The sequence below is a fragment of the Canis aureus genome, chromosome 2 (assembly GCF_053574225.1).
Source record: "Canis aureus isolate CA01 chromosome 2, VMU_Caureus_v.1.0, whole genome shotgun sequence".
NCBI lineage: Eukaryota > Metazoa > Chordata > Mammalia > Carnivora > Canidae > Canis > Canis aureus.
In genome coordinates, this window is record NC_135612.1 from 65,279,840 (window position 1) to 65,303,076 (window position 23,237).

At 39.5% G+C, this 23,237-nt stretch overlaps 1 pseudogene; it reads left to right on the forward strand.

The window, feature by feature from the left end:
* The first annotated feature begins 1,703 nt into the window (after window positions 1–1,703).
* On the forward strand, window positions 1,704–23,237 carry LOC144289910 (non-POU domain-containing octamer-binding protein-like; annotated as a pseudogene).

A 23,237-nucleotide genomic window follows, 5' to 3' on the forward strand; every position in this document is an offset into this window, starting at 1 on the left:
TGCTCCCTGCAACAGACTCAGTGAATGTACCAGGGAGGGGTTATCCGAGTTTTCCTGGGCACTCATATGATGCTAGGATGAAAGGTCATGTTCTTTACTATGACAAATGGAAGGACCCTGCCTGAGGATGAAACTAGACAGCAGAGAGTGCAGAAGACAGAGAGAGAAAGAATGTGATAGAGACAGTCAGAGATCCAGAGAGAAATAGAGACAGAGAAAAGAGACTTTTAAACCTTTGAATCTATGCATATATGAACCAGCTTTATTCCCTCTCCTACCCAGTCTAATAAGCCAATAAGTGTTGTCTTTTAAACTAGTTGAAGTTGAATTGTTCAACTCATTACTTCAATAATTCTGATAAAAACACCTACTATATGCCAAGAACTGCTGTGGATAATGGAGACATTGAGGTGCATAAGACAGCAGGGCTGAGTCTTCTCACAATGTAGAATTGAGGCAGATTCAGGTCTCAGATCAATAAGGCAACATCCAGAATACTCTGCTGGAAGGTTAATCAGCAACAGACCCACTATTAATGCAGGCTCTGCCATTCAGAGCTCAGAGTGTTTGCCAAGGGACTTGGCCCACCTGAGCCTCAAAGGCTCCATGTCTATACTGTGAGGATCTAGCATTCACCTTCCTCTTGAAGTTTGTGTGGGAAAAAGTCAATGAGCCTTTACATACTTCTCCAGGAGGCAGTGATGCATCCTGGGAACATAGGGAGGCAGTGGGAGTCTGCTGTGGACAGCCTTGCTGTGGCTCCAAACCTTTCCAGTTTCCCCAGAGCACTGAAATACAAGTGCATCAGTTTTTCAGCATATGGAGATGTAAAATATTAACACAGACTCAACACAATGCTAGCATATATATGTACTAAGTAGGAGCAATGGCCTATTTCTCTACATGAACATCCATGAAGGGGTGAGCGGCATAGACAAGGATGAAGGGGCCAATGACACTAGCAGAGAGGAGATGACACGAGCTAGATTTTGAAGGACAAGCAGCTATGTGCCTTGCAAAATAGGACTGGAAGGACATTCCAAGTAAGGGCGACAGCGAGATCAAAGGCAGGAAGGGAGCAAGCAAGTGCGCTAAACATTCAAAAAATGTTGGGGGAGTGGTTTAGTGTGTCTAGATTGGTGTGTGCATGTGTGCGTGCGTGTGTGTGTGTGTGTGTGTGTGTGTGTCTGCAAATGAGTATTGAGTGCAGACTGAGCCAATAGGGAAAGATCTATACAGTGTAGTCTAACCTTATGCCATATGTTTGGAACAAAAAGACTAAGATAGAACTTGAGATGGAATCACAAGAAGGCTGAAAGTCCATGGGACATTCTGTGATCTCTGCCAAAGCTTAGAGACACCTCTCAGGAAAGATCTTGGAGTCCACGCGTTTCCTTCTAAATTTACTTTGTGTTTTGACCTACAGTCTTCCTTCAGAGTGAATCTGGCTGCCTCCTGGAATCAAGATGAATTTCTCTCTTTATTTTTTAGGAGACCACTTTAATTTCTTATCTCCCTATGGAACAAGACAGCTTTATTTTGCCTACATCCAAATAATCTTTAAAATACCACGTTGTGAGTGCCTATTTATGGAGGTGAACGGCTTCAGTGAGATGGTGGTCAGAACAATAGAGATGTCGCCTAAGTGAACAATTTTACAAGAGGTCTGGAGTTTGGGGAAATAGCTACCTCCTATAGAATTCATGCAAGGACCCTTTGAAACAGTGGATGAACCAGTCAACATCCATATCTCTGTGACCTTGGAATTCTCAAACAGGTGAACCTTGAATGGAATCCAATCACAATCACAACTTTTGGTCTTTATATATTTGGCAAAGACACTGTTTTTGAAAAATTTGAATTAGATGCCAACCCAATTTCATATATACATACCTTGAATTTGGGGCATTCCAAGTGTTCAGAAAATCTGACAATACTGAGAATCACACCCACTTGTTCTCCACTGGAGCTGCTGTCAGTCTTCAAAGAGGCAGTAATTCTCTACTTTCTCCAACCTCCGCCACTTCCAACTGTTCTGTCCTAGCACCAAATGTAACTTATCATTTATTGTCACACTTGTGCTATCGTATTCCTTGTAGCTAAATTAAAACGAACACGAACAATTTCTTGAATGGATTAAATAAGGTGACAAACAGTGGCTGAGAGCAAAGCACATAGAAGGTGTTAATTAGAAGTACTATCTCTTCTCCTTTCAAGCTTTTTTTTTTATCATCCATCTGACAAAATCCATAAAGTTTAGTGTACCATTTAAGGTAGTCCTATTTATGCAATGATTTATATTTAAAAGCATTGGTTGAAGGCTTTCTACATGCCCGGCACCATGCCACAACAGGCTCCAGAAATCAATTAGGCATTATGCTTCCCTTCTACTTCCCAGTCTAAATGCTATGGTAGGGATTCATCCCACCCATTCTGGTTCACTCTTCCCAGTCAAGTTGGATGGCCTTCCCTCCTTCATGCCTTTCCTTAAGCTCTTACTGCACCCCAAATGTCCCCTCTCATAAACCCATCTATATCAGAGTGTCCCAACTCTACACATGTTGAACCTTAGGTCAACATCACCTTTCATGTCTCTTGCCATGTCCTTTCTCTTGTTTAGTTACCTGAATCCATGTAGAACTGGGTTAGAAATCCAGCACGTGGCACCAGAGGAGATTTTGGCAATTATCATATCTAACACCTCGATATCCAGAGGAACTGAGACCAGAGGGGAGAGTGACTTGGCCAAAATCAAGTTGGTGACAGAACTGGGGCAAACTCATGGTCAGTGCAATTTAAATTCCCTTACAGTGCTGCTTCTAAGTTTTTAATATGTGAGAATTTCTTATTCACCTCAGTTAATTCAACATCTAGTCTAGTGCATAGCATACAGCAGATAATGCTTATTTAATGAATGAGTGAAGGACTGAAGGACTGAATGAGAGAGAAATGAGAATTAGTTTAGCTCAGAGAAAGGCGAAACAGGCTTTGACATACAAGACTTAAGTCAAAGAGAAATGTGAATAGATGGGCTGCTGGTCTAGTAATTCCAGGAGCCAAAAGGATTCTTGACCTCACTCCTAACTAGGCAGACATATGTCAGGGTAGACGGGGCGGTGGGGAGGGGGCATCCTACAACCCTGCATTGTTGAACTCCTGCTGAGCACTGACCCCTCTGCTCTCCTCAAACAGGTTCCCATCAAGATGAAGCCATGGGGATCCATAGCCTCACCTTGCTCTCCTTCCTTCTTTTGGCTGCTCAGGTATTCTTGGTGGTGGGTCAACAGGAATTTTGAAAAGGGCAAAGCAGCATAGCAACCAAAGATCAGTGGGTCCCTCTGGGCAAGCTCCAATATGTGCAGGCAAGCTGGCAACAAAAGTACATGGTCCTTCTCATGATTTTCACCTCAGCCCAGGCCACATGTCATTTGACTGTGTTATAGCATGAAAAGAACATTGCCATGAAGACTGTGTGCCCTCAACTGGACCAGAAGTTTTCCTGTGTCCCTGCTGGTAATCTAGCTTTCAGCATGGAGTGTTTTAAATCCGAGATGATGTACTGGAGACAAATTGCTCATTCTTTGAATCACCAGAAAAACATCTATGAGGACTCCAATCCTGTCCTGAGGTCTACCCTGTACTGTGGTAGATTTCTAGAGTCCAGTCTCAAGTTGCTGTAATTCATTCTGATCAATAATTGCTATGATAATGTGGAATTCAACCCGTGGTGGCCTATCATAGTCAAATGGGCACCCCCAACAAGTTCTAAAAATGTGAAGCATTACTTTCCCAAGCAGTGGATGTAGACTATTCCATCCTTCCCTAAAAGGATGACCCAAGTCCTAGAGACCACTCCCATAGCATCCATTGTAACTGAAGAAACCACCCCCACAGAGTAGTTGGTTGTGGAAGAGACCATCACTACACAGTAGACCATAATCAGAGAGATCACCACATAGAGGTTATCGCCACCAAATTCAATTGTGAGGATAATTCAAGTATACTTACAAAGAATAATTCATCAAAATGATGATGTCCTCATCAACATCTTCAATACTTTCATTTATCTCTCACTTGCCATGTGTCAGGCACTATGCGAAGCTTTTTTCCAGGGAGTCTGCATGCATCATTCATTCACTCATTCATTCAACATGCAATTTATTGAGCACTGACTCTGCCAGACTCTGTTCTGTTATATACTCTGTTCTGTTATATACTCTGGAGATATAGTAGTCCACAGCTGACGAACATATGGTGCTCTGCCCCCATGGAACTACCAGTGGAGAAAGTGATGATAAACTCCCAAGTATACAAGTGATAGAGAAAGTAAAGGATAAAAGGGTAAAAATGAAGGAGGGTAGTCTAACCTCCTACTATGCACCAGACACTGTTCTATGGATAGGAAATAGCTGAAAAAAAAATCCCTCTTCTCATGGCGCCTGTATTCTAATGACTGGCTCATGCTTGGTATGTTCAGAAACATCAAAAATTGCAGAACCATTGTAGGATAGGGCCCAGGACCTGACTTTTGAACTTTACCTCCACACCACAGAACTGAACCAATATTCCATTCCCTCCCCCCAGCTTCTCCTAGCCACACCACTGAAAGGACATATTCCTTAAAGTCTACACAGATTGTCATCCCTGTGACCCTCCTCTTGAACTAAAACATCTCAGTTTCATGCAGCCCTGAGACAGAAAAAGATTGTTGAACACTCCTAGGGCTCATTAAATAATAACTCTGGTTTGTTCTGGGTGATGGAAACATCGAAGAACCAACCAGATAAGACCTGAGGATTTCTTAAGATCCCTTCCAGCCCATGAAGATGATGACTCTTCTAATTCAGTCATGATGTTTGACCACTATCAGAACTGGGAGGAGGTTTGTTTCCAACATGGCAGAGTTTCCTAGACTTGGGTTAGAGGTTTGCTGCTTCCCACACAACATCTCTGTGCCAATGATTTAACTCTTCTGAACTCCAATGAGCTCATCTCAACAATGAGGACAGTGAAATCCACCTGGAAGGGCAGCTGTAAGACTCACATTTTACAATAAATCTGAAGCACCTAGTGCCTCACTGTTTGCACAGAAGGTGTTCAACACAACTGACTGCCTAAAGTCCACAGCACAGGACCAGCTGTGGAGGGAGTTCAGAATTGCCTTATGTAAACTCTTTAAAAGTGTGAGGGTTTTTCCCCCTAACACAATAAGCAAAGAAGAAAAATAATTATTGATAATCTAGCAGGTGTCAGTGCCTTTGCCCCTTGGCTCATATAATCCCCCTCAACAACCCTGTCTGGTAGGTGTTATCATCCTTGTCTTCTAGATGAGGAAACTGAGGCCCAGAAAAGCTGGGCAACCTGCCAAGGTCACCAAGCATGAAGTGGCAGAGCTGTAACTACTCCAGGTCTGGAGTTTCCCTAGCCCTTTCTGTATCTGAAGCTCATGATTTTCTTCACTTGATGGGAGAAGAATGAAATTTGTGGTTTTATTTTTTTTATTTTTTTTTAAAGATTTTATTTATTCATGAGACACACACAGAGAGAGAGGCACAGACACAGGCAGAGGGAGAAGCAGGCTCCATGCACGGAACCCGACATGGCACTCGATCCCAGGTCTCCAGGATCACACCCTGGGCTGAAGGCAGCGCTAAACCGCTGAGCCACCCGGGCTGCCTGAAATTTGTGGTTTTAGATGCAGACCAAGCCATAAAGTAAACAGGATGCCTCAGTCCCTTTCATATGTACATCCCCTTTCCCTTCCCTATGAAGAGAAAGTTCCATAAGCTAAAGCTTCCCTTCATGCTCTATTTTCTGTCATAGTCATGTCCTGAAAGGTTGTTTTAAAAACATAGTACAGGGGATCCCTGGGTGGCGCAGCAGTTTGGTGCCTGCCTTTGGCCCAGGGCGCGAACCTGGAGACCTGGGATCGAGTCCCATGTCAGGCTCCCGGTGCATGGAGCCTGCTTCTCCCTCTGCCTGTGTCCCTGCCTCTCTCTTTCTCTCTGTGTGACTATCATAAATAAATAAAAATTAAAAAAAAACATAGAAAAAAAATAGTTAAAAAGAGACCACACCACAAACTTTGCATTAGCTTGTATCCAACTTGGCACTCCGTATTTTTTCTTTGAGAACTTTCTAAATACGAAGTGGAAGAGCCTGTGTGTGTGTGTGTCCCTTAAGGAATGATTCCTCTTGATAAAAAAAAAAAGATGGAAGGCTTTCAGGTAGGTAAGAGGTGCTGAGGAATGGCATGTCTGTATCTCCTAAAACTGCTTAGGTTTGAAAATCTCTCCCCTCCCTTAGAAAACCACATTTCAGCACTTGTTCTGTGCAGGAACCCACAGCTACAGCAGTGCCAACACATCCCGCTGGCCATCCATCTATCCACCTTCTTCCCCAGCCTCCTTGTTAAATTGGTTTTGGCCAAACAAATGATGGAAACCTGTCATCTAGCTGTTGGTGGCTGCAGTTAGCCTTGGCATACCTTGGCTTATAGAGTATCTCTCTAATCCTGGCCTCCATCATTACATGGAGTTATCCCCTATGCGCTTGTGTCTGAACTTCCCTCTTCTTAGGGGACACCAATCATGCACTGGAGTCTATCCTCATCTAGTATAACCTCATCTTAACTTGATTACATCTGCAAAGTTCCTATCTCCAGATAAGGTTACATTCATAACTCCCAGATATACATGAAGTTTTGGGGGACATTGTTCAACCTACTACAGTACCCAATAGCAATAGCAAATAACCAAAAGAAAGATGTGAACTTGAAAGAGAGCACCCCTAAAGACTCAAAATATACATTGAATTAGGAAAGTTGCAAAGGACAGAAAATAAAATTTTATCAAGCATGTGCAAAATAGTGACTCATTCTCTCAATTTTGTATTTATCTCTATGAACACATTAGGAGTCCACTGCTTGTGTATTTAAATTGCCCTCCATTTAACCAAATGATGCCCATATTATGCAATGAACTTACCTATGAGAACTTTTTAGAACTACTTGATGCTTGGGTCTCTTCCCCAGATATTCTGAAGGAATTGGTAGAGATGTGCATTTTTAAATTTCTCCAGGTGATTCTAATGTACACCCAAGTTTGAGAAACACTGCTCTAGATTAATCAAATCAAAATCTCTGGAGTGTAGCCCAGGCAGTGGTATTTGGATTTAATTTCTAGGTAATTTTCATATGAAATCTGCTGAGAAATACTAATATGGTCTGTATATGTATTTTATCCTCTTTATGTATATTTACCTATGACCCACTATGATGTATCAGACTAAGTCTAACCTCCTAGGAACTCAGTGTCAGTGGTGGAATGAAGATGGCATATTTTATGAGTACTTAGAAACATAGAAGTCTGTGGGGGGGGGAGTGGTGAGGGACGGGAGAGATTTACTGCCACTGAATTTCTAACAAAAATACACACTAAGTGTCTACTATGACACATTTGACAATTTTATTTCTTAAAAAGGCTCTCTACCTTTCACTTGTCCCCTAAAATAGTCCTCATCATATGAGGCCAGCAGTTTTATTCCTAATTATAAACTACACCCCCATAACTAAGAGGGGTATGAGTTGTCCAACATCCAACAGATTGTAAGGTTTTACATTAGAAGAGGAATTGGATCTGCTCAATTCTGTATCTTATAGCTTTTAATAATACATAAATACCAGGGTCTAGGATGAGTTTGGGCACAGACTGCTTTATACCCAACTTCAAACTTATTAGAGCAACTCACAAGAAAAAGTACAGAGAAAAACCACCATATAGCTATCTGGTATTTTTTTTTAATGACGAAATGAAATTTAAATCAGTGCTACTCAAAATGTGGCCTGAGGAGTGGAAGCATCTGCATAACTTGGGCAGCTTTAGAAATGCTAATTATCAGGTCCCATCCCAGACATCATCAGCGTCTCTGAAGATGAGACACACAAATGTATATTTTAACAGCTTTCCAGAGGAGTCTGAAGTACAGTGAAGTTGGCCAAGTGATATTTCAAATCACCCTAAAGGGAAAGGTCTTGATGTATTTAAAAAATAATACTTTCCTAAGAGCCGTGGCTTAGCCTGATCAAAAACTGCAGGTTGTTGGCAGAGAGCAATCTGTGCATGTATAACTATTATACACGATAAAGGAGAAGGTGGAGACAATCTAGACAGTGTTTTCATGAAGAATTTTACAGAGCTAACCACCAAGGTCAAAGTCCACTCTCCATTTGAAATGTCTGTCTCCATTCCCATCTTTCTGTGTAGGTGCTCCTGCACCACACCATGTCTTTCCTGAACTACTGCTATGTTCCCCCAGGTGAGAGCAGTTGTTCTATCACTTCTCTGTCCTCCCTAAACAAGCATTTATTTCATAACTCTATCCCCCAGCAAGATCTCACACACTTGTACACAAGACTCGTATCTTAAATTTCTTTGATTCCTCTACCATTAAGTGCAGTATGTATTGATGATCAATTCACAACCTTGTTTTAAATATGAGTCTCCCATAAGAAACTAACATAAGGTCCTTAGTCTTGTTTCCTCCTCTGAAAAATGGAGAGGGGATTGCACCCACCTCTTTGGGCAAATGCGATGATTGACATAATGCTGAGCACAAGGTAAGGCTTAACAAATAGGAGCCAGTATCACTTGCCTATAGTAGGCTTTCCATAAATAACAGATCAAGGTTCTCTGTGACACAGTAAACCCTTTACTACTGGAGGATCCATAGGTTGGCTGACTTATTCATGAGATATCATGAAGAAGTGTCTTCATTCAGTTCAAAAAGCAAAGGGAAGGAAAAATCACAGAGTAGGTAGCACCAAGCATCTGCTTCTCTACTCAATCAGCAATTGCACCAGCAGAATCTGTCCCATGTAAGTATTTTTGGCACTCTGGAGGCTATTGAGAACTTGCAAATTCTAGGGAGTGGCTTGGACAGTAAGTTGTGACCGACTGAAGTCAATTTCCTCTCTTAGCAGGGCAGGGGCTATCCATTATATACCCCAGCCCTGTGGCAGGCAGCTCTGCACATGTTCATGACTCTGTCTGCATGCAGCTTGTGGTTGTCAGTTGGAAAATAAGGCATCTGTCTTCCAAATATATGGATATATGTTTTGATCACAAATTGCTGCACCTAATCACAGAAGTGCAAACAGAGAGGTGATTTCACTTCTTCCCCGTGATTGCAAATCCCTGACTCTCTGGCTTAAGAAATTTCCAGGGTGTTTAGAAATCTAGTGCCTTTTTTCTCTTTTTATTTATTTTCTTTTTCTCCTTTCCAGAGCCAGACATTAAAAAGTAGAACATTCAAAAGCAACCCCACATATAAGAGGAAATTACAAAATCATTGGCATACCCAGTAAAGGGGCAGATTTGGAAAATAATGGAGATCTTAGATTTATACCTCAGACTGATCCATGGCATGAAGACAGTCTAAAACACTCAGAAAGAACAATAACAATAAAAAGAGCCAGCCCTGAGAAACGAGGAAAATCTAAATTCCAGCGTTACCTAATTATTAGATTAAAATGTCCAATTTTCAAAACAACAACAACAAAAAGATATATAAAGAAACAGAAATTGTGTCCCATTCAAAGGGGGAAAGGTTAAGCAACAGAAACTGTGCCTGAGAAAGAGGAGATGACAGACATGCTAGACAAAGACTTAAAACGGCTATCTTAAAGATGCCAAAAAAACTGAAGTTATCGATAAGGTCAAAACAATGTATGAACAAAATGGAAACATATATCAAAGAAGTGATATAAAACCTAAAAAGAAATAAAAAATTTCTGCGGCTTAAATATAAACGAAGTGAAAATTTTTGGAGAGAATCAAGGCAGATTTGAGTATGTAGAAGACAGAATCAACAAACTTCAAGATAGGACAATTGAAATTGTTGAGTCTAAGAAACAGAAAGAAAAACCATTTAAGAAAAGTGAACAGAGACTAAGGGGCCTGTGTGACCAAAAAATGGACAAACATGCATTGTGGAAGTTCTAGAAGAAAAGGAAGAAAAGAGAAAGGGACAGAGGGATTATTTGAAGAAATGACTGAGATCTTCCTAAATTTGGTGAACGACATGCATACAAACATCCAATAAGTTCAACAAACTCTAAGTAGGATGAATTCAGAGTCCTACACTTGGACACATTATAATCAAATTGTCAAGAGACAAAGACAAATCTTGAAAGTTTTTCACATTTGAATGTTCACTTTTGAATGTTCACATACAAGGGATCCTCAAAAAGATTATTGATAGATTTCTTATCAGAAACTTTGGAAGCCAAAAGGCAGAAGGCTGACATCTTCAAAGTTCTAAAAGAAGAAAACAAAAACCCTGTCAAGCAAGAATCCTTTATTCAGCAAAACTGTCCTTCAAAAATGAAAGAGAAATTAAGACTTATCCAGATAAACAAAAGCTGAAGGAGTCCATTACTACTAAATTAGCCCTGCAAGTAGAAATGAAGGACGCTAGACAGTAACTTCAAGCTATATGAAGAAATAAAGATCTAGGTTAAGGCAAATACTTTAGCAATTACAAGAACTAGTATGATTATAACAAAATTGTAAGTTCATTCTCAGTTTTCTACATGATTTAAAAAACTAAGTTTAAACAAAAGCAAGTATTCACCTATAACCTAGGTGAACATTTGCAATTGTATATCTGATAAAGAAATAATATCCAGAATTTATAGAGAACTCCTAAAACTCACAACGACAAAAAAACAATACAATACAAAAATGTGCAAAGATCTTGAATAGACAATTCTCCAAAGAAGATATACAAATGGCCAAAAACCACATGAAAAATGTCCACTATCAATATCACTAATCAAAACCACAATGATTTATAACCTCACAATCATTAGGATGGTTACAATTTAAAAAATTAACAAACAAAATGGCAAGTGTTGGTGAGGATGTGGAAAAATTGGAACACTGTGCTCTTGTGGTAGGAATGTTAAAATGGTACAGACTCTGTGGAAAACAATATGAAGCATTTCCTCAAAAAAAAAATAGAATTACCATATGATCCAACAATTCCTCTTCTAGGTATGTACTTAAAATAATTGAAAATAGGATTTCTAAGTTATTTGTACACTCATGTTCACAGCAGCATTATTTATAATAGCTAAAATGAGGAAGCAACTTAAATGTTCATTGACAGATAAATGGATAAAAAACGTGGTATATACATGCAGTGGAATATTATCCAGCCTTAGATAAGAAGGGAATTCTGACTTATGCTACAACATAAATAAAACATGAGGACATTGTACTAAAAAAAATAAGCCAGTGAAAAAAGGCAAATACTGTATGTTTCTACTCACATAAAGTACCTAGAGCAGTCAAAATTCTAGAGACAGAAAGTGAATGGTGGTTTCCAGGGGATAGAAAGAGGTGGAAGTTACTGTTTAATGGGCATAGAGTTTCAGTTTTGCAAGATGAAAAGAGGAGATGGAGGTGGTGATGTTGTATAACAATGTGAATGTACTTAATACTACTGAACTGTCACTTGAAAATGGTTAAGATGGTAAGTTTTATGTCATGTGTATTTTACCACAATTTTTTTAAAAAATAATTTTTTTACAAATGTGAAAGAAAAGAAATTACACTGGAACAACTAAATATACATGAGGAAAAAATAAAAATTACCTCACTCTATACATAAACATTAAATGAAAATGAATCATATACCCAAGTGTAAAAGGTGTTCCCTCCCCGGGTATTAGGTATGTGCCTTCCTTCATAATTATGTAATCTATCCTAATCTAGCAACTACTACATGTCCCTTTGCCAGCCAATTATTTACTCACATCCAGACTTTTCATCCAGATGGGTCAAAACCATAGGGGCTAGGGCACCATAGTAGAAGTTGCAATGTTCAGTGCTATCACCTATTGCTTCCCAAATGAACCAATGTACGAGTACTCTAAGCTTTACAAATTCTATCTACTGATCATAACTCTCATGCTGTGTGATGTTTTATATCCAGTTATCAAATCCAGATAATAAAGAAGCAACATTTTCTCCATGCTGTCACCAAAGTTGCCATTTGATAATGAAGAGTCATGTTTCCCACACCTTAGGATTAGTGGGAAAAAAGAAAGAAAAGAGCAGTGGTTAGGTTATTATGGTGGAATCATGAACATGAAGAGCCAGTCTTCCCATTCCCCTATCTCTTCTCCCCCAATCAATAGCTTCAAAGGGAATGTTCCTTCTGAGCATCACCTGCATTAATTCTCAAACTCTCAGCAATCTTTTTCCATCAGTTCTTTTATTATTATTATTATTATTATTATTATTATTTTTTAGATTTTATTTATTTATTCCTGAGAGACCAGAGAAAGAGGGGCAGAGACACAGGCAGAGGGGGAAGCAGGCTCCATGCAGGAAGCCTGATGTGGGACTCAAACCTGGGACTCCAGGATCATGCCCTGGGCCCAAGGCAAACACTCAACTGCTGAGCCACCCAGGCGTCCCTCCATCAGTTCTTTTAAAATTTATTTCATCCCTTGATGATGCCACCAGCCTCTGAATGAGAAAGAACATGAAATGTCCATTGAATGTCATATTCTTAAGCTAATTGTCAGAGCCTCTTTGCTATGAATGACATGATGTCATGTGACCAGAAGTGATCTGCATATCTAAAATATATGACACAGTTTAATATCAAGTGCTACTCTGGTGTGGCCACAACGGGCCACATCCACAGGAATGACATCTCCTTACAGGGTTGTTAAAAACCAAGAGATCCCAGAAGAAGCCACATGATGGCAGTAGAAGACAAGTGTGTTCAAGTTGGAGACCTGCCCATGGTCAACCAGAGACCTAGAGATCCTTGTTCACCTTCAACAGAACAATTGCTGACAGCACCCACAGTCCTGATAAGCCACTTCAGTCACCTTGGCATACAGATGGAGCCAGCCCATTGAGTTACTAGCAGGATTAACATCCCCAGTCCAATAATGGGTGCAGGTAATGATGCTGCCACCTGGGCAATGAAGGCTGATCAGCTATATTGCTGTAGTCCATCTCATCCTAGCTTTTACTTTCCCATGGGCATCCACATAGGGTACAGATGATGTTATACTAGCTTGCAGGAGCAGCTTTAGAACACTAAGTTCCACAGAGAGTGTCTAATATATCTATCATTGTCAAATACTAACAAGATTGCTAGTCAGAGCCTAAGAACAGGGGCTAAAAGCCTTTCCTGATAGTTAAGAGTATTGTGTAAGAGAAGGGCAGTTGCTTTGAATTTAGCCTATGGTTGATATGCTTCTACCATAGTAAGTCCTCCAGAGTTGTCATTGGCACTAGAAGGCTGCCGCCACCCAGTGGACTCCATCACCTTTTAGTGATATAGTATATAGGGTGAGCCTTCAGGAAACCAGGCCCAGGAATCATCAGACCTTCCTGGGAGCCATCTCCAGGTAGCCAAAGGCTCCCATGTGAGTAATCAAGAGAAATATAATGAGTCCCTAAAGATGTGACACTTCCCTGTCTCTGGGAGCTGACTTGCTGTTCTGGGATGTTCCATTTCCATTTTTTTTTTTTTTAGAAGAAATCTGTTTGCTTTCCCAGGATCTGAGGGGATGGGGACACCTGGACACAGTGATGTCTGTCAGTCATCTGTCCCTAAGCTATTCACTCTCCACAAGTGCCCAGTAGTAGGCCAGCAGCAGTGTGTCAAGTGCAGTGCAGCAGGGAGACATGTGGGCAAGAAGTAGGACCCCGAAGGGGTGACCCTGGGCAGAGGTGCCTTCAGCTACCAGAGGTGCCACTCAGCACATGTCCCTGTGTCAGATCGCTGGGTTCCACCAAGGTCCTTGGGGTCTACAGGCCTTAGCTAGGTGGCCTATGGGGCTGCCTCTAGCATACCTGCTGTCCAGGTCCCCAGGCACATTTGGCAGATCTTCTGGTCAAGTTGTACACAGGGCTCAACAAATTACCTGGATGAGGCACATACTATCTCCTATCCCCAAGCAACCCAACTAAGTCTGGGCTTCCCTCTTGGCTTGTGAGGGCTCTAGAGCGTGTAACTTTTCTTTTACTGTCTCAGGAATCAACCTCTGAGCCTCAGTACACAGTCCTCCTGAGAACTGACTGGAGGCTGATCCCTCAGAACCCTATCCCTAAGCTGCTGCCACCTGCTCTTCTGGGAGCTCATCAGCTTGATGTCATCCGTGCAGTTACCCCCTGATGGAGAAAGGCCTGCCCCATTATTGGCCCTGCTCTGGTGGCACAGAATGTAAGCATCCAGGTGCCCCTAAGGCAGGGCAATAAATCTGTTTGCAGGTCCAGGTGAGATTGCAGACAAATGATCTTTGACACTTTGTGCCAAAGAGATTAAACTAAAGGCATTAGCCACATCCAAGACCGAATCCTGCCAAAATACATAATCAATAAAGTTGCAGTTGGAAGTCTGACAAGGCTGGGGTTCTAGAGGTGACAACTGAATTTTGTTCATGATAATCCACTGTGGAAACACCCATTTTGGATTTAAGCAAAAAATGAGTTTCCAATGTCTGGAGTGCCCATGGTTGGAGTTCTATTGTTCTAGCAACTGGCATTACCTGGCTAATACAGTCTGCTGCTTCACAGACTCTAGGACCTTATGAGTGGCAGGTAATCTGTCTGAGCTTTATATAGGAATATCAGTAAATATTTGTTAAGTTAACTGAATTGATAAATTTAAACTGATGAAATTTACCTACATTATCAAGGTATATATTACTCCTCTCACATTCATGATCCAGAGTATTTGAACATTGGGCCAATTTAAGCCCTGGGACTATTATTGACCTTTTTAACAGCCATCCCACTGTGTGGGGAGAATTTAAGAAATACCTGAGAGATGCATATATTATGGATAGGGTGTAATTGCTTTGTATAAAATGGCTAAGAGAAATGTAAGCATGAGAAATCCCTTGCTGTGTGTCTAGTTGCAAATATACTCAGGTCTCTGAATTTTAGAATGATTGCAGTGTATAATCAGCTAAAGAAACCCTTTGAAGGACTTCTCTAAAAATTTTAATTCCAGGGGTGTTTGGGTGGCTTAATTGGTTAAGCATCTGAGTCTAGATTATGGATCAGGTCATGATTTCGGGGTTGTGCGATTGAGCCCCACATCAGGCTCCTCACTGCGCAAAGACCCTGCTTGGGATTCTCTCCCTCTCTCTACCCATCTATCCCCAGCTCATGTATGCTCTCTAAGAAAAAGACAAAGGTGTAAAATATTAATTCCATATAGTTAACACAAAGTGTTAAATTAGTTTCAGATGTACAATATAGTGATTCAACAATTCTATACATTACTCAGTGCTCATCATGATAAGGGAACTCTTAATCTCCATCACCTGTTTTACCCATCCCCCAGCCCCCTCCCCTCTGGTAGCCATCAGTTTGTTCTCTATAGTCAAGAATCTGGGGGTTTTTTTGTTTGTCTTTTTTATTTCCTTTGTTCCTTTGTTTCTTATATTCCATATATGAGTGAAATTCTATGGTATTTATCTCTGACTTATTTCACTTAACATTATCTTCACTAGCTCCACCCATGTTGTTGTAAATGGCAAAATTTCATACTTTTCATACTTATTCATGGCTGAATAATATTCTATCATATATAAATACCACTTTTTTTTTTTAAATACCACTTCTTTATCCATTCATCTATCAATGGACACTCGGGCTGCTTCTATAATTTGGCTATTGTAAATAATGCTGTGCTAAACACAGGTGTGCATATATCCTTTCAAATTAATGTTTTTTGTATTCTTTGGGTAAACACCCAGTAGTGTAATTACTGAATCATATGGTGGCTCTATTTTTAACTTTTTTTTTTAAAGAGAGAGAGATAGCATGTGAGCAGGAGAAGAGGAGCAGAGGGGAAGAGAGAGAGAATCTTAAGCAGGCTCCATGCACAGTGCAGAGCCCAACACAAGGCTTGACCTCATCCTCAGGAATCAAGATTTGGCTGCTTAATAACTGAGCCACCCAAGTGCCCCTCTATTTTTAACTTTTTTTTTTTTCCCTTCTGACTTCTTGAGGAATCTCCATACTGTTTTTCAGAGTAGCTGTACCAGCTTGCATTCCCACCAATAGTGTAAGAAGGTTCCCCTTTCTCCACATCCTCTCCAACATTTGTTGTTTCCTGTCTTGTTAATTTTAGACATTCTAACTGGTGTAAAGTAGTATCTCATTATGGTTTTGATTTGTATTTCCCTGATGATAAGTGATATGGAGCATTTTTTCATGTGTCTGTTGGCCATTTATCTTCTCTGAAGAAATGTCTGTTTATGTCTTCTGCTAATTTCTTGACTGGATTATTTGTTTTTTGGGTGTAGAGTTTGATAAGTTCTTTATAGATCTTGGGTACTAGCCCTTTATCTGATATGGCATTTGCAAATATTTTCTCCCCTTCCATAGGTTGCCTTTTAGTTTTGTTGACTGTTTCCTTAGCTGTGCAGAAGCTTTTTCTCTCAATGAAGTCCCAATAGTTCATTTTTGCTTTTGTTTCCTTTGCCTTTAGAGACGACATGTCTTGCAAGAAGTTGCTGTGGCCAAGTTCAAAAAGGTTGTTGCCTGTGTTTTCCTCCAGGATTCTGATGGATTCCTGTATCACATTTAGGTCTTTGATCCATTTTGAGTTTATCTTTGTGTATGGTGTAAGAAAATAGTCTAGTTTCATTCTTCTGCATGTGGCTGTCCAATTTTCCCAGCATCATTCATTGAAGAAAGTCTTTTTTTGTCTTTTTTTCCATTGGATATTCTTTCTTGCTTTATAGAAGATTAGTTGGCCATAGTTGAGAGTATTTTTAACTTTCTGAGGAAACCTCATACTGTTTTCCAGAGTGGCTCCACTAATTTGCATTCCCACCAATAGTGCACAAGGGTTTCTCTTTCTCCACATCTTCACCAACACTTGTTATCTCTTGTGTTTTTAATTATAGCCATTCTGACAGGTTTCTCACTGTGGTTTTGATTTGTATTTCCCTAATGATGGGCGATGTGCATCTTTTCATATGTCTGTTGGTCATCTGTATGTGTTCTTTGGGGGGAATCTCTGTTCATGTCTTCTGTCCATTTTTAAATTGGATTGTGTGGTTTTGTCATATGTTGATTTGTATAAGTTCTTTATCTATTTTGGATACTAACCTTTATTGGACATGTCATTTGCAAATCTCTTCTCCCATTCTTTAGGTTGCCTTTTAGCTTCGTTGATTGTTTCTTTGCTGTGCAGAAGCTTTTTATTTTGAGGCAGTCCTAATAGTGTATTTTTGCTTTTTCCCTTGCTTCAAGAGATCTATGTAAAAAAATATTGTTACCACTGACGTCAGAGAAATTACTACCTGTCCTGTCTTCTAGGATTTTTATGGTTTCAGGTCTCATATCTAGGTGCCTAATCCATTTTGAGGATTAATCTATTTAATTTTTGTGTGTGGTGTAAGAAAGTGATCTATCTTCATTCTTTTGCGTATGGCTATCCAGTTTTTCCATCACCATCTGGTGAAAAGACTCTTTGCCACTGCATATTGTTGCCTCCTTTGTTGAAGATTAATTGACCATATAATCATGGGTTTATTTCTGGACTATTTATTCTGCTCCACTGATCCATGTGTTTATTTTTGTGCTAGTACCACAGGGCTTTGATTTCTACAGTTTGTAGTATAATTTGAAATCTGGAATTGTGATATCTCCAGATTTGATTTTCTTTTTCAAGGTTGCTTTGGCCATTTGAGGTCTTTTGTGGTACCACATACATTTTAGAATTGTTTTGTCTAGTTCTGTGAAAAATGCTATTGGTATTTTGATAGGGATTGAATTAAATCTGTAGATGCTTTGGGTAGTTAAATATTCTAACGATATCTGTTCTTCCAATACATGAGCATAGATTACCTTTCCATTTGTTTTGTGTTGTCTTCAATTTCTTTTACCATTATCAAGTGGGATTTATTCCCAGGATGCAAAGGTGGTTCAATATTTGCAAATCAATCAACATGATACATCACATCAAGAGAAAGAATAGAAGCCATATGATCATTCTAATAGATGCAGAAAAAGCATTTGACAGAGTACAACACCAATTCATGATAAAAACCCTCAACAAGGTAGGTTTAGAGGGAACATACCTCAATAATAATAATGAACATAAATGAAAATCCCACAGCTAACATCATACTCAATGGCGGCAACTGGAATATTTTCCCCTAAGGTCAGGAACAATACAAGGATGTCCATTCTTGCCAGTTTTATTCAATATAGTACTGGAAGTTCTAGCCACAGCAGTCAGACAAGAAAAGAGAATAAAGGGCACCCAAATTGATAAGGAAGAAATGAAGCTTTCATTATTTGCAGATGATATAATACTATATATGAAGGACTTTTTCTTGACTGTAGAACTCAAGTTTGATCCTGGTTGCAGCTGGTAGGTCTTGTGACTAGAGCTTTAGTAGTATATTTTTTTTATTTCCCCTTGAAGTCATATATCTATCAATACTTAGAAAATAGAGTTGGAAAAGACTTCATACTTATTACAGATACTGACCAGGTTTTTTTTTTTCCTTTCTACTTCTGTTTTGCTAATAGGTTTTATTTATTTTTTTATTGAAATATTATTGATACACAATATTAGTTATAGGTGTACAACATAAAGATTTCATAATCATGTACAAAATGTTCAACACACTAAGTGTAGTTACCATCTGCAAACATAGTCATTACAATCTTATTGTCTATATTTCCTATGCTGTCATGTTCATTCCTGTGATCTATTTATTTTATAACTGACGTCTATACCTCTTAATCTCCTACACTTGTTTTGCCTATCTCCCCTTCCTTTCCCTTTGGCAACCATACAAGTTCGCTCTCTGTATTTATGAGTCTGTTTTGTTTGTTTATTTGCTCATTTGTTTTGTTCTTTAGGTTCTACATATAAATGAAATTATAAGGCATTTGTTTTTCTCTGACTTATTTCATTTATCATTATATCCTCTAGATCCATCCATGTTACTGCAAATGGAACAATTTCTTTCTTCTTTATTGCCAAGTATTATTCTATTGTGTATCTATATACCATACTTTCTTTACCCATTCATCTATCAATGAAAACTTTGATTGCTTCCATATCTTGATTATGTAGATAATACTGCAATAAACATAAGGGTGTATATATCTTTTCAAATTAGTGTTTTTGTTTTCTTTGTGTAAATACCTGATAGTGGAATTATTGGGTTCATGGAATTTCTAATTTTAATTTTTTGAGGAATCTCCATAGTGGCTGCACCAATTTACATTCCCACTAAGCAGTGTTCAGAGGTTCCCTTTTCTGTACATACTTGCCAATGCTTGTTATTTTTTGTCTTCTGTGTTGAATAAAAGTAGTGAAAGGGGACAGTCTCATCTTGTTCCCGATCTTAGAGGAAAAGATTTCAGTTTTCCACCATTGAGTACGACGTTAGCTATGAGTTTGTAATATATGGCCTTTATTATGTTAAGTATGTTCCCTCTATAGCCATTTGCTGAGAATTTTTTTCATGAACGGATGTTGAATTTTGTCAAATACTTTTTTTGCACATTTTGAGGTGGTTATGTGATTTTTATCCTTCATTTTGCTAATGTGTTGTATCATATGATTGCACTGTGGATATTGAACCCTCCTTGCATCCCTGCAATAAGCCCCACTTGATCATGGTGAATGATTCTTTTACTATATTTTTGAATTTTGTTTTGTTTTGTTTTTGTTTAAAAGGCTTAAAACATATTTTAATAAGTTGATGTCGCCTTAGCCTTATGGTCCAAAGCCTTCCTCAGTATGTTTCCACTGAACTGCTGGAGGAAGCCTTTTCTGTGTGTAGCCAGGTGGAGAGGGCTGTAGTCATCGTGGATGATCGAGGAAGGCCCTCAGAAAAAGGCATTGTTGAATTCTCAAGGAAGCCGGCTACTCGGAAAGTTCTGGACAGGTGCAGTGAAGGCTCCTTCCTGTAACCACATTTCCTCCACCTGTGACTGTGGAGCCCATGGACCAGTTGGATGATGAAGAGGGACTTCCAGAGAAACTGGTTGTAAAGAATCAGCAATTTCACAAGGAGCGAGAGCAACCCCCCAGATGTGCACAGCCTGGCTCCTTTGAGTATGAGTATGCCATGCGCTGGAAGGCACTGATTGAGATGGAGAAGCAGCAGCAGGACCAAGTGGACCGCAACACCAAGGAAGCTCTTGAGAAGCCGGAGATGGAGATGGAGGCTGCTCACCATGAGCACCAGGTCATGCTAATGAGATAGGATTTGATGAGGCGTCAAGAAGAACTTAGGAAGATAGAAGAGCTGCACAACCAAGAAGTGCAAAAATGAAAGCAACTGGAGCTCAGGCAGGAGGAGAAGTGCAAGGGCTGAAAGGAAGAGATACGGTGGCAACAGGAAGAAATGATGCGGCAACAGCAGGAAGGATTCAAGGGAACATTCCCTGATGCGAGAAAACAGGAGATAGGGATGGGCCAGATGGCTATGGGAGGTGCTGTGGGCATAAACAATAGAGGTGTCATGTCCCCTGCTCCAGTGCCAGCTGGTACCCCAGCTCCTCCAGAACCTGCCACTATGATGCCAGATGGAACCTTGGGATTGTCCCCACCAACAACTGAATGCTTTGGCCAGGCTGCTATTTTTTTTTTAAGATTTTATGTATTTATTCATGAGAGACACACACAGAGAGAGAGAGAGGCAGAGGGAGAAGCAGGCCCCGTGCAGAAAGCCCGAGTGGGACTCGATCCCGGGACTCCAGGATCATGCCCTGGGCTGAAGGCAGGCGCTAAACAGCTGAGCCACCCAGGGATCCCCAGGCTGCTATTTGTGAATTTTTTCAGTTAATAATTTATTGAGGATTTTTGCATCTATACTTATCAGGGATATTAATCTGTAATTTTCCTTTTTGTCATATTTTTGCCTTATTTTGGTATCAGGGTAATGCTTGCCTTCTAGAATGAATTTGGAAGCATTTCTCCTAATTTTTGGAATAATATGAGTGGGATAGGTATTACCTCTTTTTTAAATGTTTGGTGAGGATCCCTGGGTGGCGCAGCGGTTTGGCCCTTGCCCTTTGGCCCAGGGCGCCATCCTGGAGACCCGGGATCGAATCCCACGTCGGGCTCCCGGTGCATGGAGCCTGCTTCTCCCTCTGCCTGTGTCTCTGCCTCTCTCTCTCTCTCTCTCTCTCTCTGTGTGACTATCATAAATGAAAAATAAATAAAAAAAAATAAATGTTTGGTGGGATGCCTAGATGACTCAGCAGTTGAGCATCTGCTTTTTGCTCAGAGAGTGATCGCGGGTCCAGGGATCAAGTCCCACATTGGGCTCCTTGCAAGGAGCCTGGAGCCTGCTTCTCCCTCTGTCTATGTCTCTGCCTCTCTCTCTCTCTCTGTGTCTCCCATGAATAAATAAATAAAATCTTTTTTAAAAATTAAATGTTTGTTAAAATTCACCTGCAAAGCCATCTGGTCCTTGACTTTTGTTTATTGGGAGTTTTTTGATTACTGATTCACTTTCATTACAAGTAGTCAATTTATTTGCTTTTATCTTTTTTTTTCCTGTTTCAACTTTGGAATACTGTATATTTCTAGGAATTAATCCATTTCTTCCAGATTTTCTAATTTGTTGACGTATGATTTTTCGTAGTAGTCTCATAATCATTTGTATTTCTGTGGTGATGATTGTAACTTCTCTTCATTTGTGATTTTATTTGTTTGAGTCTTCTCTATTTTTCCTGATGAGCCTGGCTAAAGGTTTATCAATGTGTTTGTCTTTGCAAAGAGCCAGCTTTTAGTTTCATTGATCTTTTCTATTTTTTTTTTTGTCTCTAGTTTTATTTCCACTCTGATTTTTATTATTTTCTTTCTTCTACTAACTTTAGGCTTTGTTCCTTTTCTAGTTCCTTTAGATGTAAGATTAGATTGTTTATTTGAGATTTTTTTATTTGTTTCTTGAGGTAGGCCTGTGTGCTATAAACTTCCCTCTTAGAACTATTTTTGGTGTATCCTGAAGACTTTGAATCATTGTATTTCCATTTTCAGTTTTCTCAAAATATTTTCTTATTTCTTCTTTGACTTCTCCATTGATCCATTGATTGTTTAGTTAGTATGTTATTTAGCTTCCATGTCCTTGTGGGTTTTGAGACTTTTAATTGTAATTGATTTCAAATTTAATACTGTTGTGGTTGGAGAAGATGCTTGATATTGTATCAATCTTCATAAATTTATTGAGATAATTTTGTTGCTAATACATGATCTATCTTGAAGGATCTTCCATGGGCACTTGAAAAGAATGTGTATTCTGCTGTTTATAAAGGGAATATTCTGTATATATCTGGTAAATCCATATGGTCTAGTGTGTCATTCAAAGTTGCTATTTCCCTATTGATTTCCTGTCTGAATGATTTATCCATTGATTTAAGGGGGATGTTAAAATCTGCTTCTATTATGACTGCCAATTTCTTTGTTTATGTTTGTTAATATTTGCTTTATATATTTTGGTTCTCTTATGTTGAGCACATATTTACAATTGTTTTATTCTCTTGTTGAACTGATCTTTTTAACATTACATAATGCTCTGCTTTGTCTCTTATTATAGTTTTTGTCTTAAAGTCTATTTTGTCTGATATAGGTACTGCTACCTCAGCCTTTTATTCATTGTATGGAATGTCTTTTTTCCATCCCTTTGTCTTCAGTCTATGAGTCTTTACATCTGAAATGAGTCTCTTATAGCTAACATAAATATGTTTTTTAAAAATCCATTTAGTCACCCTGTGTCTTTTTTTTTTTTGGAGCACTTAGTCCGTTTACATTTAAAGTAATTATTGGGGATCCCTGGGTGGCTCAGCGGTTGGCGCCTGCCTTCGGCCCAGGGCATGATCCTGGAGTCCTGGGATCGAGTCCCACATCAGGCTCCTGCGTGGAGCCTGCTTCTCCCTCTGCCTGTGTCTCTGCCTCTCTCTCTCTTTCTGTGTGCGTGTGTGTCTCTCCTGAATAAATGAATAAAATCTTTAAAAAAATAACAATAAAATAATTATTGAGGGGTGGGCACTTGTTGCTGTTAACTGTGTTCTAATTGTTTTTATAGTTTTTCTTTGTTCCTTTCTTCTTCCCTCACTCTCTTCCCTAATAATTTAATGTCTCCTTTTAGTGTTGTGCTTGGATTCCTTTCTCTTTACTTTTTCATGTATCTGTTATAGGTTTTTGGTTTGTGA